We start from the raw sequence: 19597 nt of genomic DNA, 5'->3' as shown, positions 1-19597 counted from the left end.
TGTAGTAGCTTACCCGCATTCCTATTTTTATTAATTATTAGACCTACTTATGCATTAGCTTCATATTAGCCTTGCTAATACTAAAATCTATATCCGATGTTAACAATGACGCCGATGGATGGACTATCAGGAAATTACTGACCGTCGAGAAAGTCACAAATATAACCGACAAGCTAATGGGCCCTTCACAGGAAAAGGTTTTTTGCCAGAAAACGGGGAAAATTGAAACCCAGCAAATGAGTAAAAAAATGTATATTCACTGACAAAAAAAATAGTGTACGCACACAACTTACACAACAATAGTCTGGGATTACTCTATTACGTAATACAGTTTTTGCGATTGTATCTTGCAGCTTTAGTTATTTTTAATTAAAAGAGGCTTTAAAAGGACAGAAAGAACGTGTTGGACTACGCTACAGATCGTTCTGTTAGCACAGTCTTTACTTTGTAATCACTTTCGTTGACTTCGGCAACTCTCAACAGAAATCTCCAACCTAACCGAGACAATGTGCTACGATACAGCCGAGATCATGACAAGAGAATGGGCTACATCACACTCGAAGTAAATGTATATAGGTAAGGATCCCCATGACCTGTATACGTCTATTATAAAAAATCTCCAAGCCACTCTCCTCAAATAGACCGCAATCTTCTCTTGACCTTCAACTGTTACTATTTCAGAATTAGAAACCAGATTCAAAGAAAATTTGGCTACAAGGCACAAAACTAGAAAAATAAAAATAATAAAAGTGAGAACGTGAAACATGTTAGCAATAACCATAAACAGGAGATTTACAGAAAATATAATTGAGAAAGGAAATCATTAATATTATCGACCGTTTAGGAACTCTAGGCTACGAAAGGGATGAAAACACATATCGAATAAGTGGTGGAAGAGTTAGTGTGTTTTAAGATTAAATCCAAACAAGAATTAGAGAAAAATATATCGAAGCAAGGCCTCTATTACGAAAAATTGCTAAATCTCGAGACAAATTGTGTCCTTCTGTATTAGATGAAATGTTTTGGCCCCTAGTACGGATGAAACAGTATCTGCAGTATCAACAGGAACTTCGGACATGTGTTTCATATTTCATCCAAGCCTGCAGTCTATAAATATTTAAACAAAATACTAAAACAAAATACCACTACAGGGGAATTACTTACGAAGTAGTTCTTGGTAAAGAAACACAGGACACAATTAAGTATGTAGGCTTAATACGAACTACAACTGTGTTTATAAATCGCTATAGTTGCCTTGGACTAACGACGAGCAAATATCAATATAACCTGTACGCTTTTCAAAGCTGTTATCCATGAAAAAGCCAAACTACGTATCGTGAACAAAATACAATTTAACACCGAAACAATGACATTAGCTGACAATGGGCACAGACTTTAGTCAATGGGCACTGTTGAAAATTTGTGCCAGACCAGGATTAGCACCCGAGTCCCCTGGTTACGAGGGAGAGGCAATGATCACTGTGTCCGAATTACACAGTGGTCAACAGAATAGCACGAACTGCCCGAGCATGCCGTTCTTTAGATCCAAATTCTCAATTTCTCCATAGACTGCTAATGCACTGCTCCTTGAACATAATCCTCCTCCCTTTAATTATACAGTACATGGCGAAAAAAACAGACACCGAATATATGCAAACTTGGCCTTACGAACATTGCAGACGTCGTCTATGTAACACACGTCAAACTTCAAAGAATTTACCAATTCGTTGCATGGTTTACTATAGACCACAAATCAAGTAACGTAAAAAAAGCACTGCGTCTATTGAGATCATGATTCAGAGTTAAAAAAAACTAATAAGTCGCCTACATATTACAGTTGCTGCCGAAAGAGGAGAACCATTATTTTCCCACAAAAGGAAATATAGTTAAAAATACGCTTCTATTTCGGTTAGTTTATGCGGTTACTAAAATTTGCAGTGAAAGTTACATAGTGGACTCTACCCTCCCCCCACCAGAAACGTAGTTATCGTGGCTGTTGTGAGACTTTTGTACACAGTTAGAGAAAGTGTGTTAAATGTGGCGCGGACGGAAACGCTAGGCTACGCTACAGGGCAATCTGCTCGCACAACGTTTAGTCGGCATTCATAATCGTTGGCGTAAACAACTCTCAATCAAATTACCACCTTCCAACCTAACTTAGATCTTGGGCTACACTACCAATCGGCCTGTCATCACAACCAAAAATTCATTGAGGGGGGTGGGGGGATTTCCTGTAGCTCTCTCTAATGTATCTCTAGGCAAAACTGCCAGTTTTGTCAGACTCAACAGCAAGATTTACCAATGGTAAACACTTTTGAGACGGCTCGTAATTTTAGAATAGTCCTCTTCGTCTTACTTGGCATAAATTGTTCGCTGGCGTCCCAGCAGCTAGCTCCCTCAGTGTCTGCTTCTGCCATCGCACCACGCTAGTCTGCTGTTGTCCTAGCAGACCGAACGCACCGCACATCCGATACCTTCGGAACCACTCACTGGCCAGTTAGCAACTGAGCGGAACACTGTTTACATCGTGAAAGGAAAACTATGCAAAGATGTACACTTAAATGGCACGACTGAGTAGCACACACACAGTAATATCTGAGGAATGTCCTTCGACACGCGCAGAACGAAAGTCTTCTCGCGAACGTACAGCGTCTCTGAAAAAAAATCTCGTGACTATATTCCGGCGTTACGGCCAGGTTCTCATACAAATGAGCAAAAAAGGGTACATTTGAAATTCTTTTTGAGACAATGAAAATACATTCGAAAGATCTGTTTGGGAATTACGAGTGATAATACTATGAGCTTAATTTTAGATTTTCAATAAAAAATGGCGCCCGTAATTATGATTTGATCAAGGGCCTGCGAGACTGGAGTATGCAGAGCGCGTGCAGTGTGGCACCTCATATGTTACCTGAATTCAAAAATGGGTAACATCAGTTGATACTACATTATTCCTCTGAAATTGAAAATGGATAACATCAGTCGATAAAACATAAAATTTATGGGAGCGTATACCTAACCGCAATGAAACAACCTTAAATTTAACGATACAGTGCTAATTCGAACTTTGAGTTCGATTTTTGAGGGTTTGTTTCACTCCTTATGCCTACACAAAAATTAGTTAATATTAACAAATGTCATATTATAGCTATAAGTTCCTAAGAAAAGTGTTTACTTTTAGGGGTCAGAGGTAGATGTTAAGAGAACGAACCACTTTTAATTTATGCTGCATGCCGTTCTGAGAAAATAGTTACCCGAAAAAAATGTGTTCAAAGTTTAGGGAAAACATTTAGTTATATTATTACTTCGATTTGCATGAACTGAGTGTTACATATATATTTTTAATGTCGCTGAAAACGAATCTGAAGTCAGATTTTCAATATTCAAAACAGCTAATCCAATACGGAGGGCAACCGATTATGTTTTGACCAATTTTTACCAAAAATGTATTTTCGTTATTTACGTTTAGTCTGCAAGTCAAGGAGTATTTATCAACCCTTCCTCTACCTCTGATTGTTCCTAGACAGCAACTTCCTGTTCTTCTTGGCAGGAAAAGCCGATCTGTCAAAGCTGGATATGCAGCACTCGGCAGCCTGCACTTGATATTCGTCCGTATTTTCGGTGAGTATGTTTGCATGCATTCTGCAGTATGAATCATTTTGAGCACGTGCGACACGGGACGAGTTATCATCTACATCTATATGGATACCCTGCAAAACACATTTAAGTGCCTGGCAAAGGGTTCATCGAATCACCTTCAAAACTGATAATTAATTGAAACCCTCAGCTGCCGACAGGTGTTGTTGATATACTTCGATGGGGACAGCTGAAAAGTGTGCCCCTACTGGGACTCGAACCCAGAATCTCCTGCTTACAAGGCAGACGCTCAATCCATCTGAGCCATCGAGGGCACACATGAACAGCACGACTGCAGGAATTTATCCCTCGCACGCTTCCCGTGAGACTCACATCCCCAACCGTCCACAATCCGCATACGTAATGTACTTAATAGGTATTTGTCCATCCACTCATTACTGGCTCACACTAAGGTGACGATTCCCGTAAGAGTTCCGGCAACCTGTGCGCATTCGCACAGACGAAGGTCAATGGCTGGGTAACGTTTAACCATAGATATGAAGATAGTAACTGCTCTCGAAAGAACAGGCGCCACTGACGACCTTGCAACTCTTCTAGAATACATGATAGACCGGCCGATGTGGCCGAGCGGTTGTAGGCGCTTCAGTCGGGAGCCACGCGACCGCTATGGTCGCAGGTTCAAATCCTGCCTCGAGCATGGGTGTGTGTGATGTCCTTAATTTAGTTAGGTTTAAGTCGTTCTAAGTTCTAGGAAACTGATGACCTCAGATGTTAAGTCCCAAAGTGCTCAGAGCCATTTGAACCATCAGTCCCTATGTTTACACACTACTTACAGTAACTTATGCTAAGGACAACACACACACAACCATGCCCGAGGGAGGACTCGAACCTCCAACAGGGGGAGCCGCGCGAACCGTGACAAGGCGTTGGACACATGGCGGGTACCCCGCGCGGCTCATGGCAGCCGTGACACTGCTTCAAACAATGGACTGTAGAAACTTTTGTAAAGCACGGATTAAAAAAAAAACTTTCTGTTCCAAGAGTCTAGACAAGTACACCTTTAAAAAATGCAACTACAAAGAAATTGAATTTTCGAACGTTTTGAATGAGAACCTGTCCTTATGGAACACCGTTGATCAAATGTCACAGGGATTATATACTCAGGTTTCACATGTGGATTAACACTTTCTAATCAATATCCGGAATGAGCAGGGCTTAAAACTTTGAAGAGTTAAATCTCAAGGGCCGTTCTCTTGTATGCAAATAGTTTCATAGTAGAAATTTCTCTAGTTTTATTTATTAATTAATTTATTTATTTTTTGCTGTAGGTAAAGAAGGATAGCATTGTGAGGAGGGGGAAGGGGGGGGGGGAAGAGGAATCTTGCATCTCCCACCTTGGAATTCTCAGTACAGAATTTTTATTCATTACGAGATTCTTAGCCACTTGCAGAAGTGATTTCGAGTGATTCTGCAAAACTTTTCCTTTAGCCAATCGTAGCAACTATAGGATTCCGTTCCTGCTGCATGACATGTCTCGGAACTTAAACTGACCAACTCATTTGCATAAAGAGCTAGCTTATCATCCGCTTCTTTACTTGCGTAGACCGTTCATGGTCTGCATAGAATTTTTTTTCTTTAATCGTTTTTTTATGTCTTTTATAAACTGCAACACTTTCTAAACTTTCTAAACTTAGCGCCGTTGAAGCATGGTCTTTTACTGAATGATCAAAAAGCAATGCTGACAGCTGGAGTCCAAGGTTTTTGTTAATCAAGCCGTTTGTATTCTTGTGGTGATATCTCCGTACAGTCTTTCATTCCCTAACGCATATTTCTTTATATCTAATTGAGAAGTGAAATACCGGTTTTCATAGATGCAGATTTAAAATATTTTAATATAACGCAATAAATATTTCATTAAAATTTTCATCCCCTTATGCTCGAAGTTCCAAAACCAGAAAAACACGTAGTTTTTAAAAATTGTAACATATTAGCCGATTACGAATTGTCAGATATATTTAGCAATCCTTTCATAATGAACCATTTTCTGAAACATCTCACACCCTTTAGGGGTTGGGTTTTCAAAAACAATTAAACACGTATTCTTCTATTTAGAGCCGAGGAGCCAAATTCAAATCTTCATCCATTTAATTCTAAAAATGCTTTCATAGTGAAATATTTCATAAAACATTACATCCCCTATTTCACTCTATTAGTGAGTTAAATTTCCAAAAGCAACGAAACACATTTTTTTTTACATCCAACCGAGATGTCAAATACCTATTTTCATAGATGTAGCTATAAAAATGCTTCAGTAGTTCTTTAATAATGATTTATTTTCAAAAAACCTTCACTAATTATTTTATCCCCCAATGGAAGAATTTCGGAAAATGCTAAAAACCTGTTTCTTTTTTGTATCTGACTGAGACACCAAATGTCAATTTTCGTAGTTTTGTAGTTATAGCTTCAATAGGGACATAGGGACATATTTAAAAAAAAAAAGACTTTCAACCCATGTTTCACCCCCATAGGAGTGAAATTTCGAACAATCTCTTCTTAAATGATGCTTTCAGCGTAAGATTTACACCTTCATCAAATTTCAAGTCCGTATACTTTGCAGGTTGGGCTGGAAGGCTATGAGTCAGTGAAACCTGTGCCCCTATTGCACCTTCTTGGAGGTTGTAGTTCCAAAAACAGTGAAACACGTAGTTTTCAATAACACAATATTCATAGATTTCGCTTTAAAAACTCTTTCGCACTGAAATACTTTCATAAAACATTACATCCTATATTCCACCCTCTTAATCGTTCAATGTATCAAAAACAGGTTTTCATATATTTCATGAAACATTTCATCCTCTGTGATATGGGGTATGGTAGTGACACACCAAAATCACAATAGTAATCCGTTGTAGTTGCTACATATTTTATTACAATCAAAAGCATTATAAAATCACAAGGCCAGATCAGTTGGACAAATAATAAATAAATTTCGTTAAGTGGAACGAGACCCGTAAAACTTGAAATTTGAATATGACTAGGTATATATACTTAGGTAAAGCTTTACTTAAATAGCACAAATGTCCATAAAATTCATAGCAGAACTCTCACTACTTGCAATCAGGGGAGAAACAGATTAAGCGTAAGAATACAGATATTTAACGTTCGGCTTGCCAACTTTCCTAAACAAAACTGTATAAAAATGACTAAAACAATTAAGGGGGTCCTTTAATTTTGACTAAACGGACCTTCAAATTTACTTACTCAGTTGATTAATCAACAATATTCTTAGAATGATTACAACTAGAACATGACTATATGACAATACCCTTAAAATAAGGTTGCTTCAATATTTCGTGTGAATTGGCGATAGACGCGAGCAGACCAAGGATTCAACTCAATACAAGAGATCCACGAGGCAGAGAATGACATAGAAATATACTCAACATGGCAATGCAATTGAACTTTGGATGCTATAGTTCAGCACCGGAAAGATGGAATCACGCAAAAGTGACAACATAACCCAAGATGTAAAGGAGAGGACATGGCCTCAAATATCTCTCTGCCGCCGTGGTGCTCTGCTCCCAGTATGCTAGCGTCGACCGCTGCCAGTTATCTCTAACACAACACACATCAAGAGCAGACAATTTTCTGAGACATAAACTACACAACCCTATCTGGAGAACAGGTGAGCAATACAACTGGACTGAAACCAATGAGCCTCCGTGAGTTACTTGGCCAGTGCCAGCCCTTAAACTTTGATTAATAAGATCGCTAAAAATCATACCGAAGTTAAGATGACGAGACTTATCTCCAGGTTCGCCATATTAGTGGCAGAGACAATGAATTGGCGACGCTCTTATCCGTATGTTCGCGGCAGAGTCTGGGGAAGGCAAGGGCCACGTGGAGCCGGATCTGGGGGTCAATTTCCTTCTCTCCGAGACACTCGGCTTCTTCTGCGACTTAGCCGGCAAACAGGCCGAGGACCCCGGGTGGGGACCGATTCGGCAGCAGTTGGCGGATGGCGAGGTCTTCGGGGGGTGGCGTGGGGGGGGGGGGGGGTGTCTTGTGTAAAGGGGAAGACAACCGTGGTGAAGGGAAGGTCTGTATTCCACAGGAACGAGTTAGCATGGCACTCAGATATTTCCACGATTCGGCGGTAGGGGATCATTTGGGGTTCTACAAGACCTTGAACAGAGTTCGGGAACACATGTTTTGGCCCAACCTATATGGCGATGGCATGCGATTTGTTGGCAACTGTGTCCAGTGTAAGCGCGGTAAGCCCGATGTTGGGCTGCACAGAGAACTACTACAGTCGGTTAGCGAGCAGTGTCCTCTGGACCGCGACTCAAAGATCGAAACATCGATCGACGGAAACTGGCGCCAGAAACGCACCAGCTCACTCTATTTCATCCCCTTAGGGGTTGAACTTCCAAAAACACGAAAATACGTATTTTCTTATTTGTAACCTTGAAGTCAAATACCAATTTTCGTAGATATAGCCTTAAAAATACTTCCATAGTCCTTCCATAATTTTTTATCTCAAGATAAAATGTTCACCTACTATTTCACCTCATAGAGGTTAAATTCCCAATAATACTGGAACACATATTTCTTTATTTCTGACCTAGAAACCAGATACAAATTTTCGTCTGCCTAGCTTCAAAATTACCTTAATAGCTACATGTTTCAAAAATCCTTTCATTTCCTGTGTATCCCCCTTAGAGGTGGAATTTCGAAATATGCAGTATAAGCGGTATAAGATCAACAACCTTTCCAAATCTCAAGGTTTATTTTCCTTGGCGGTCTGGACTGTGTGAATTTCATAGTAATGGCCTCCACACACACACACACACACGCACACACACACACACACACACACACACACACACACCACTAACAATGCCACCACCACCTCCTGGGGAAATTTCTGCAGACGCCCTTGTTCCACTGCAGTCATATTTTGCCGACGACCTACATTTAGCAGCGTGGGAGGGATAGTGTCGTGCAACAGACAGTATACTCAGTAGACAACGAACTGTTCGTTGTGAAATCAGGGACATAGGAACCGAGACTGACACAGAAGTTGCTGAAGGTGAAGCACACTAGACTCGTGTCTACCACGGGTTCAAATAGTATCGATTTACTATGAACGGAAGTTCCGAAAAGTGAGAAAGTAATTTTACAGTAAATTCAGTACCGATGGTGAGGATATACAACGAAAAACATTTCTATAATATTTCAGAAATAATGAAACATTCCACTCAAGTCGCGCGGCAGAAAACGCAATGGATATGCTTGCACTTAAGACGGAAGGCCCCACGTGCTTACGCAGGCTTACGACAGATCGCAAAATTCGGCAGTAGGCGTAAGCCAAACTCTTGTGCTGCCATCTGTTATTGATGCCAGGCATCAAGGTCTCAGTAGTTCGACCATCCACTGGAGATTAGTTGCTTTATAAGTACTCCGTCTTCAGGCCACGAGTGACCTACTGGGACAGCACCATCCGACCGCCGTGTCATCATCCGTGGAGGATGTGAACAGGAGGGGCGGGGATCAGCACACTGTTCTCCCGGTCGTTATGATGGTTTTCTTTGACCGGAGCCGCTACTATTGGGTCGAGTAGCTCCTCGATTGGCATCATGAGGCGGCCTGGATGATCACCCATCCAAGTGCCTTCAACGCCCGACAACGCACTTAACTTCGGTGATCTCAAGTGAACCGATGCAACCTCCGCGGCAAGTCCGTTGCTGCAGATATTTTAGAGTAGTTGTTACGTTTCATAATTATCTAGTTTACGGGGAAAATGTAAAAAAGGCGATTGTCACCGAAGCTACAACTAATCTGAATTTCTGGTTAGTTATCAAGTGGTCTTATGTGCAAGCCTGATTTTTTCATCCTTTGCGGTGGGAATGATTCAAACCCGTCATGTTCTTCTTATGAGGTGTTCTATTTATTTTGCACACAATGATCGTTTGTAGTTGTGTTGAGTTACCACCTTGATAAATTTTTGGATGGCGCACGTATCATAACTGAGATCTGCGCTTGCGCTTAATGGCTGAAGGTCAATTAGCGTAATGAGTAGTAGCGAATGTTATAGTAACATGTTTGTAAATTATTTCAGGTAAATTACCTTAGTAGTGTAATATTATCAGTATACCAGTACAGTATGTGGGCCAATTACGTTAGTCATGGAATACTATCCGTATAAGACTATGTCACCTTGATGTCCCGGAATTTGCTTCAATTTTGGAATCCACGAAAGATCTGGAAATTTTCCTTTACACAGCTTTCCATATAATTTCTATTACAGTGATTCAGTCTTGTCTGTCACTCGACTTTTCTGACTGTGAAATAAATTCTATCGCTCATGTGCTTATTACCTCTTCGTGTTTCCATTTGCCGATATTGCGCATAAACACATACATATCTCAACGTTGCTATGTACATTGATGGAACGACACACTTTTCTGTGGCGACACTGCAGTTTAGAGATAGAAAAACCGATCAGTTAAAACGACATGGGTATTTTAGTTCTGAATAACCGATGTCTTTCGGTATTTGTTTGCTCTCGGTTATAACAAGTATCTTTTTATATTTTCCTGATAACCACGTAAAAACAGATATACCAATTAGCCACAGTTGTCGTAGTAAAATTTTTAGTTTTCAAATAAACCTTTTTTAAAAAAGACGAGTAATTTTTATTCGTAAGATTTCCATAGCTCTTAAATACTGCGTTATTACAGAAAAAATGGGAAAAGTGATGTATGCCACTTTAATAACACTGCTGATAGAAACGAGCAACAAGTGAATTGGTCCAACATTGCCGAGACAATACTGTGCCTGTTATACAAGCAGTGCGCGAGAATGGACGCAGTTTCTCGCTGTTGTCGAACGTCAGTTGTAACACAGAATGGCACCATCTGGAAGCCTCGAAGTATTTTACGATATGCAGTACGAGTGAAGCACAATGGTCGATTTGGTCGACTTGCGACATCATACAAGGAAAAAAGTTAAAATTTTACAAATCATTCATAGTTCGGGATAAAAATAGAAAGTGCCTGATCTGCTGCCTGTGTCTACGTTATCTGCTTTTAGCCGTTAACAGAGAAATTAAAACGAAAAAGAGAGTTCTCCTGCCGCAGTTTTCACTCTTTATCGCTGGATTATACGTAATGCCCGCATAGTGCTGTGATAACCGATTTAAATATAATTTTTGAGCAGAGTTCTAAAAACTAAAATCAGTAGGATAATACTGGCAGTTTTCTGTGGTATAGAAGTACTCGCTATATTTTGAGAGAAACAGCGAACAGCGGACAAAGTTTTATTGGACTATTTAATTTAAAGAAATTAGAATTATATTAATACCGTCAGTTGCTCACGGGCGTTGATAAATATCAACGTGGACAAGTGAAAATGTGTGCCACGACCGGGACTCGAACCCGGGATCTCTTGCTAAAATGACAGACGCTCTATGCATCTAGGCCACCGAGGGCACTGTGTATGGTTCGACTGCAGGGACTATCTCGCGCACGCCTCCTGCGAGACTCACATTCTTACCTTGAATGTCCATACACTACAGTCGTAGAGTCCCACTCCAACACACTCATTCCTCGTGGAAGACATGTCCATATCCATATAAGTATATGGTTCTGGCAATACCAGCCATGACCTTCTTCTGTGAAGATGCACAAGTATTCCCCGAACTGTTACGGGACTTGGTAAGAATGTGTTCCACGAGTAATGAATGTGTTGGTGTGGGACACTACGAATGTAGTGCGTGGACATGGAAGGTGAGAATGTGAGTCTCGCGGGAAGCGTGCGCGAGATAGTACCTGCAGTCACACTATCGTCTGTGCCCTCGGTGGCTCAGATGGGCAGAGAGCCTGCCATGTAAGCAGGAGATCCCGGGTTCGAGTCCCAGACAGGCACACATTGTCACCTGTCCCCGTTGATATATATCGACACCCGTGAGCAGCTGACGGTATTAATATAATTCTAATTTCGTTCTGGACGGCTGCAGGTCATCATAAATGTATTTGACGTTTTGATTCCATTTATCAAGAAACTGAGAAAGTAAAAATTTTTATCTTTGCTTGATTTCTACGTTTACAAGAGGAAATAATGTAAATAAAATACTGAAAATCGGTTATTACAAGAACTGGTATTGTGACGGGCTTTAACAATTAGGTTAAAGTGAGGCTGGGAAACTGATAAGAGCCGAAAACCAGTTGTTTGAGCGATAACCGACATTCCCACTGCTGTTGTGAGTGGTAAGATTGACGCGCAAGGACATCTAGAACAGTTTCTCAGAAAGGTTACTGCAACTCTGATGTTCTCAAAACGAACGGGCCAGCCATTGGCGTCCGCGAGGGGGAAGGGGAGGGGGAGGGGAGGAGGTGGGGAGGGGAGGATAGGCAAAAGGGCACTTTCACCCGTCGCCCCTAACCATCCTTGGAATCTGGAGTAAAGAGTTTTTATTCGTTACAGTATACTCATACTCTTCCAGATAAGAATTCTCCACAATACTGCTAAACCTTAGCTTTGACCAGTTGTAGCGCTTATAGAGTTAGGGTCTTGTAGCTTGATGCACCTCGTAACTGACCAGCTGATTTGTACACAGAGTGCCAGTTTCAGAATCATGCACTCCAGCCCCGACGCGCCTTCCCCCCTCCCCACCACTGGAAATATTTCTGCAGACTCCAGTCTGCCACTGTGCATATATTTTGATAACATCCTGGTTTTAATAGCATCGAAGGAACAGCATTGTGGAGTAAAGGGTAGACCTAGCACAGACCACACCATTCACAATGAAACGCATCACTTAGTAGATGGTGAAGTACTTTGAAGCTAGCCAGATAGAAACAGAACCTCCTGGCACTGTATCTAACCCAAATTCTAATCTTACACTAATCTCTTGTATGTACCTACCACGCCCTCAAAGAGCCAACGATTTACTATTATCAAAAGTTCCGAAAAATGAGGAAGAAATTGACCCACACTTTTTTCCGTTGTTCATTATTTCGATTACCCCATAAAGGGAATGGACTTGTAGCCACAGGTTACACAAGCGATAAATGGTTTAAAATACATAAAAAGAGATGACAATAGGAAACGATTTTTAAAAACACAATGATGCGGCTTTTACGATTTTTACAGGAAAAAAAAATGGATGACAAAATAAAGGTTTTTCAAAAATATGCTGGTGGACAATATTGGGGATTTTTTATCTTTATAGATGACTAGCGGAAAAGCTTGGTGTTGACCAGGCATTTATTTACAGCTGTGCGTCAACGTCCGTACTATGCAGCGTCTGGCCTTGTCCTGAGTTTTTATGACGTATCTCCTGAAACATGTGTCGTACAATGATATAATTTTGTAGGTGCATTCAGCGTCATATGCGGATACTGTCTGCAAAATTTATTGCGAATATAGTAGCAAAGAAGTAACAAATTTAAATGTCACGAATGCTGTGATCCCCACACACTTGGGTGCAACCAATGTACACAGGATGCTTGGCTCGATCATTATGGCTACCATCACCGCTGGTCGAAATTGGACCAGCTGTGTCGACATAGTGAAAATATAAATGTGCATAACATGGTAAACGTCCATTCTCTCTAGCCATCAGACCTGATCTACGATCAAAAATATCATGTAAAAGTGGTAGGGGCAACGGCCTTGCCGCAGTGGATACACCGGTTCCCGTCAGATCACTGAAGTTTAGCACTTTCGGGCGTGGTCGGCACTTGGATGGGTGACCATCCGGGCCGCTATGCGCTGTTTCCATTTTTCGGGTTGCACTCAGCCTTGCGATGCCAATTGAGGAACTACTCGACCGAATAGTAGCGGCTCCAGTCAAAGGAAACTACCACAACGAGTGGGAGAGCCAGCTCCTCCTCCACCCTCAGTGAGAATGACGTGGCGGTCGGATGGTCCTGATTGGCCACTTGTGGCCTGAACACGGAGTGCTTTCTTAAAGGAGTGCTCCCTACATAAAACTGACAGTCTTGACTCAGGGACTGTCCACGGTAAATGCTGCATTGGACCTACGAATACTATTAAAATAACGGTTTGAGTTCTCTTTAGTTGTCCAATCATCTGAAGTGAGTCCTTATTGAAGTAAGCTGAAAAATAGATTTTATGTTAATGGCGGATAAATTTTATGTTAATGGCAGCAAATTAACTTTACCCTAATGACACACAAGGTCAATGCCGTTCTATCACGTAAAGTATTCTCAGATCGAAATGTTTTGCATTACCAAATCTCCAATGTAGATCCATCATACCGCAATTATAATTCTCAAAATAATTTGGAGCTACGTTCAATGCATATTTAAATGCATCTTTCAAAACAATACCAGAATTCTCATTAGATCATCATTATCAGTGCCTAGAGTTTTCCTATTATTTCGTCTACCAAAAACCGCGTCTCACTATGGCTTTTTCAGTACGCTGTTTTGTTTTCCACTGCTGACAATAGAAACGATCTGGCAGATGTGACATTGTAGATGTCCAGTATGCGTGTCTTAATGCAAATAAACCGTCTGGAACATTTACCCTTGAACCTCCCTAGAATGGGATTTCATGGAACGTTATTACTTTCCTGTGTCCATTTCTATCACACCAGCTGATCGCCACGACTGGGGAGAGTGAGGAGGGGGTGGGGTGAAAGTTGGCAGCACTTTGAGTGGCAGAAACCTCACGTTTCCGTCATTTGTTTTCATAATGACGTAGTGCCAATTCGTCACATTGGACGCTTTTCTCTCGGAAACGTTTACATTCATCGTCTGGATATCAATGTCGCCTTCTGAGGTATGCAGTCGCACCACTCTGTACGAAATAGGTTCTAAGCTGATGCAGTCGACAAGTAACGTCGAAATATATCGTCACCTCGAAATATATCGACACCTCGAAATAAATCCACACCCAGAAATAAATAGCCAACCCGAAATAAATCGCAACCTCGAAATAAATCGACACCATGAAAAAAATCGAAACTTCGAAATAAATCGACACCTCCAAAAGACAGCTACATCGAAATGATTCGATATCCCGAAATATATCGACATCTAGACGCATTTCAGCTTACCATATAGATCGATATCTCGGATCTCACGGACCTCTCGAGATAAATCGAGGTATAGAAATATATCGATGTCTTGAAATATATTGGTACCTAGTAATATAAAGATATCTCTAAAAATACAATATCTAGAAATTTATGGATTACTTGAGATATAGAGGGTTCTTGAAATATATCGATATCTCGAAAGGAATCGATATCTGAAGTACACCGATACATGGAAATATATCGATAGCTCGAAATAAACGGACAACCCGATTTGTTTCGGTATATCAAACTAAATCGATATCTCGACATAAACGGATACTTCGAAATCAATTGATACCTCGAAATAAATGGATGCCTCAATATAGATAGATATCTCGAAATAAATCGACATCTCGATATAATGAGTGTTTCGACATAAGTCGATATATCGAAATGAATCGATAATGGGAAAGAATGGACGTCTTGAAAAAAATCTGTACCCCTAAGAAAACGATTCTCGAAATAAATAGGTATATCGAAATATATCGCTATCTCGATAAATACCGATATCTAGTGGTCGGATATATGTTTCAAGTTGACTTGACATATCAGTATAGTTCGATATACATCAAAATACTTTGGATTTTCAATATACCGATAGATTTCTAGACCTCGGGGAAAAAATCGCCGATCCGACCTCAGTGCAAAAACGCAGACCTAGGGAAAAAACGCCGACCTCGGGGAAAAACGCAGACCTCGAGGGAAAAACGTCGACCTCGGGGTAAAACGCCGACCTCGTGGGAAAACGCCGACCTTCGGAAAACTGCCGACCTCAGGAAAAATCCAGTTCCATTAATTTACACAGACACTAATGTATGTCACCATTAGGTTCTCAAAATACAACCAAATTCCTAGTATTTATCACCTCACACAAAAAGTGGTCGTGACAGAAAAGTCTCGTTCTTTTGAAAGTTTAGAATGAGATGTTCTAAATATTGCAGTTTATCCATTTACAATAATCTACAAGCACTGCACAATGAGAAGAGACTGTCAACCACAGCACTTTGAAATAGTGGACAGCCAGGAAGACAGAGGTTGCATTGCTGTTTCTAATCCTCTGGTGCTTGAGATTTAGAATCCAGGATTGCCTCGAATGAGAACAGCAATAATGGATGTCCTGCACCAGTGTAGAACTTACTCTGGAACTCCACAGAAAATCACAAGGCACAATTATATCACATCATTCTCAGCAAACTACAGAAGCCTCTAATGGACGTAACAACGTTGTCACCTCCTTCACCAGTGAAAGATCTTAGTAGCTATTGAGTCAAGAGTAGGTGGCCAATTAATAATTTGTTGTTCAAAGCTAACTTCAGTGTATATGGGAATACTCAGTGGACATCTTTAACCATCATATTTTACTGTCTAAGATATGTCAACTTCCCAGACTATAAGTATAAGCAGAGCTTGGTGTTTCCCAATCCGAGATTGTTTAGAATGGGTATCAAGGGAATCAGATCCACTGGGCATTTAGAGCAACCTGCTTTAAACAATATGAGCAGGCAGTAGACACAGACACAGAATTTGGAATTTCTCCGTGAAGTGGTTACCTTCATCGTCTGAAAACTTATGTTGTGTGCTGCGCTATGTGGAGGTACTAATAGCAACACAGTAAAACACAGAAGAAGCTTATAAGTTGATGTAATCAGCCAGTAAGAAGCAGTAAACTTTAAGTTTTAGTAATCGATTATTGACTTATTATCCGGCTTTGGTGCCTTGACATTACCGACGACCTTAAGATTTTGCATGAAGAGAGGCCTAAAAGCCACGTTACACGAGAGAATGTGAAAAGTGTTCATATGTAGTAAAAACCTAAGAAATAAGCCCGTTTTCGTCATTTGCTATCAAATCGACGTATTGCCAGAGCGTTACATTGGCAGCTTTTCTCTCTGAAACGGTTACATTTATCGTCTGCAAACTTATGTCGCGTGCTAAGGAATGCAGAGACACTAAAAACAACACAGTAGAACATAGAGGAAGCTTCTAGGTTGATGTAATTAGCCCGTAGGAAACAGTACAATTCAGGTTTTAGTTATCGATTAGTTGGGAGCTCCAATGTTAGGCGCGTAATGGGGCCCCTTAGGGATACGGCGGCTAAGGAGGGGAAGAAATCCAGTGTGCACTTCGTGTGCATTCCGGGAGGAGTCATTCCTGATGTGGAAAGGGTCCTTCCGGATGCCACGAAGAGCACAGGGTGCAGCCAGCTGCTGGTGGTGGCACATGTCGGCACTAATGACGTGTGTCGCTTTGGATCTGAGGAAATTCTCTCTGGATTCCAGCGGCTATCTGATTTGGTGAAGGCTGCCGGTCTTTCTTACGAGATGAAGGCAGAGCTGACCATCTGCAGCATCGTTGAGAAAACCGACTGCGGACCTTTGGTGCAGAGCCGGATGGAGGGTCTGAATCAGAGGCTCAGACGGTTTTGCAACCTTATTGGCTGCAGATTCATTGACTTGCGCCATAGGCTGGTGGGGTTTCGGGTTCCGCTGAATAGGTCAGGAGTTCACTACACTCAGCTGGCGGCTACACGGGTAGCGGAGGCTGTGTGGCGTGGACTGGGCGGTTTTTTAGGTTAGAAGGCCTCGGGAAAGTGCGGGATGGGCTGCAATGTCAAAGGGTGCTTGGCAATTACAGGACGTGCTTGGATCAAGGAACAGTCGGAATTATAGTTGTAAATCGTTGTAGTTGCGCTGGAAAAGTCCCTGAGCTTCAAGCGCTAATAGAAAGCACAGAAGCTGATATCGTTATAGGTACAGAAAGCTGGCTAAAGCCTGAAATAAGTTCTGCAGAAATTTTTACGAAGTCTCAGACGGTGTTCAGGAAAGATAGATTAGGCAGAATTGGTGGTGGAGTGTTTGTGTCTGTCAGTAGTGGTTTATCTTGTAGTGAAGTCGAAGTAGATACTCCGTGTGAATTGGTGTGGGTGGAGGTTATACTTAAAAGCCGAATTAAGTTAATAATTAGCTCCTTCTACCGACCCCCAGACTCCGATGATACAGTTGCGGAACAGTTCAGAGAAAGTTTGAGTCTCGTAACAAATAAATACCCAACTCATACGGTTATAGTTGGTGGGGATTTCAACCTACCCTCGGTATGTTGGCAAAAATACTTGTTCAAAACCGGTGGTAGGCAGAAAACGTCTTCCGAGATTGTCCTAAATGCATTCTCCGAAAATTATTTCGAGCAGTTAGTCCACGAACCCACGCGAATTGTAAATGGTTGCGAAAACACACTTGACCTCTTGACCACAAACAATCCAGAGCTGATAGAGAGCATCATGACTGATACAGGGATTAGTGATCACAAGGTCATTGTAGCTAGGCTCAATACCATTTCTTCCAAATCCATCAGAAACAAACGCAAAATAATTTTATTTAAAAAAGCGGATAAAGTGCCACTAGAAGCCTTCCTAAAAGACAATATCCATTCCTTCCGAACTGACTATGCGAATGTAGACGAGATGTGGCTCAAATTCAAAGACATAGTAGCAACAGCAATTGAGATATTCATACCTCATAAATTAGTAAGAGATGGAACGGATCCCCCGTGGTACACAAAAAAAGTCCGAACGCTGTTGCAGAGGCAACGGAAAAAACATGCGAAGTTCAGAAGAACGCGAAATCCCGAAGATGGGCTAAAATTTACAGACGCGCGAAATTTGGCACGTACTTCGATGCGAGATGCCTTTAATAGGTTCCACAACGAAACATCGTCTCGAAATTTGGTAGAAAATCCGAAGAAATTCTGGTCGTATGTAAAGTAGACAAGCGGCAAGACGCAGTCAATACCTTCGCTGCGCAGTGCCGATGGTACTGTTATCGACGACTGTGCTGCTAAAGCGGAGTTATTGAACGCAGTTTTCCGAAATTCCTTCACCAGGGAAGACGAATGGAATATTCCAGAATTTGAAACACGAACATCTGCTAGCATGAGTTTCTTAGAAGTAGATACCTTAGGGGTTGCGAAGCAACTCAAATCGCTTGATACGGGCAAGTCTTCAGGTCCAGATTGTATACCGATTAGGTTCCTTTCAGATTACGCTGATACTATAGCTCCCTACTTAGCACTCATATACAACCGCTCGCTCACCGATAGATCTATACCTACAGATTGGAAAATTGCGCAGGTCGCACCAGTGTTCAAGAAGGGTAGTAGGAGTAATCCATTTAACTACAGACCTATATCATTGACGTCGGTTTGCAGTAGGGTTTTGGAGCATATACTGTATTCAAACATTATGAATCACCTCGAAGGGAACGATCTATTGACACGTAATCAGCATGGCTTCAGAAAACATCGCTCTTGTGCAACGCAGCTAGCTCTTTATTCGCACGAAGTAATGGCCGCTATCGACAGGGGATCTCAAGTTGATTCCGTATTTCTAGATTTCCGGAAAGCTTTTGACACCGTTCCCCACAAGCGACTTCTAATCAAGCTGCGGAGCTATGGGGTATCGTGTCAGTTGTGCGACTGGATTCGTGATTTCCTGTCAGGAAGGTCGCAGTTCGTAGTAATAGATGGCAAATGATCGAGTAAAACTAAAGTGATATCAGGTGTTCCCCAGGGAAGCGTCCTGGGACCTCTACTGTTCCTGATCTATATAAATGACCTGGGTGACAATCTGAGCAGTTCTCTTAGACTGTTCGCAGATGATGCTGTAATTTAACGTCTAGTAAGGTCATCCGAAGACCAGTATCAGCTGCAAAGCGATTTAGAAAAGATTGCTGTATGGTTTGTCAGGTGGCAGCTGACGCTAAATAACGGAAAGTGTGAGATGATCCACATGAGATCCAAAAGAAATCCGTTGGAATTCGATTACTCGATAAATAGTACAATTCTCAAGGCTGTCAATTCAACTAAGTACCTGGGTGTTAAAATTACGAACAACTT

At 41.4% G+C, this 19597-nt stretch overlaps 1 non-coding gene across 1 annotated transcript; it reads right to left on the bottom strand.

Annotated features, from left to right (window-relative positions):
• Window positions 1-3836: 3836 nt before the first annotated feature.
• Window positions 3837-3911, bottom strand: Trnat-ugu (transfer RNA threonine (anticodon UGU)). The gene has a single exon. It is a non-coding gene; the product is annotated as a tRNA-Thr (tRNA).
• Between the last annotated feature and the right edge of the window lie 15686 nt (window positions 3912-19597).

This window comes from Schistocerca gregaria, unplaced genomic scaffold, assembly GCF_023897955.1.
Source record: "Schistocerca gregaria isolate iqSchGreg1 unplaced genomic scaffold, iqSchGreg1.2 ptg000179l, whole genome shotgun sequence".
NCBI lineage: Eukaryota > Metazoa > Arthropoda > Insecta > Orthoptera > Acrididae > Schistocerca > Schistocerca gregaria.
Note: the sequence above shows the minus strand (reverse complement) of the source record. Positions and strands in the feature narration are given on the sequence as shown.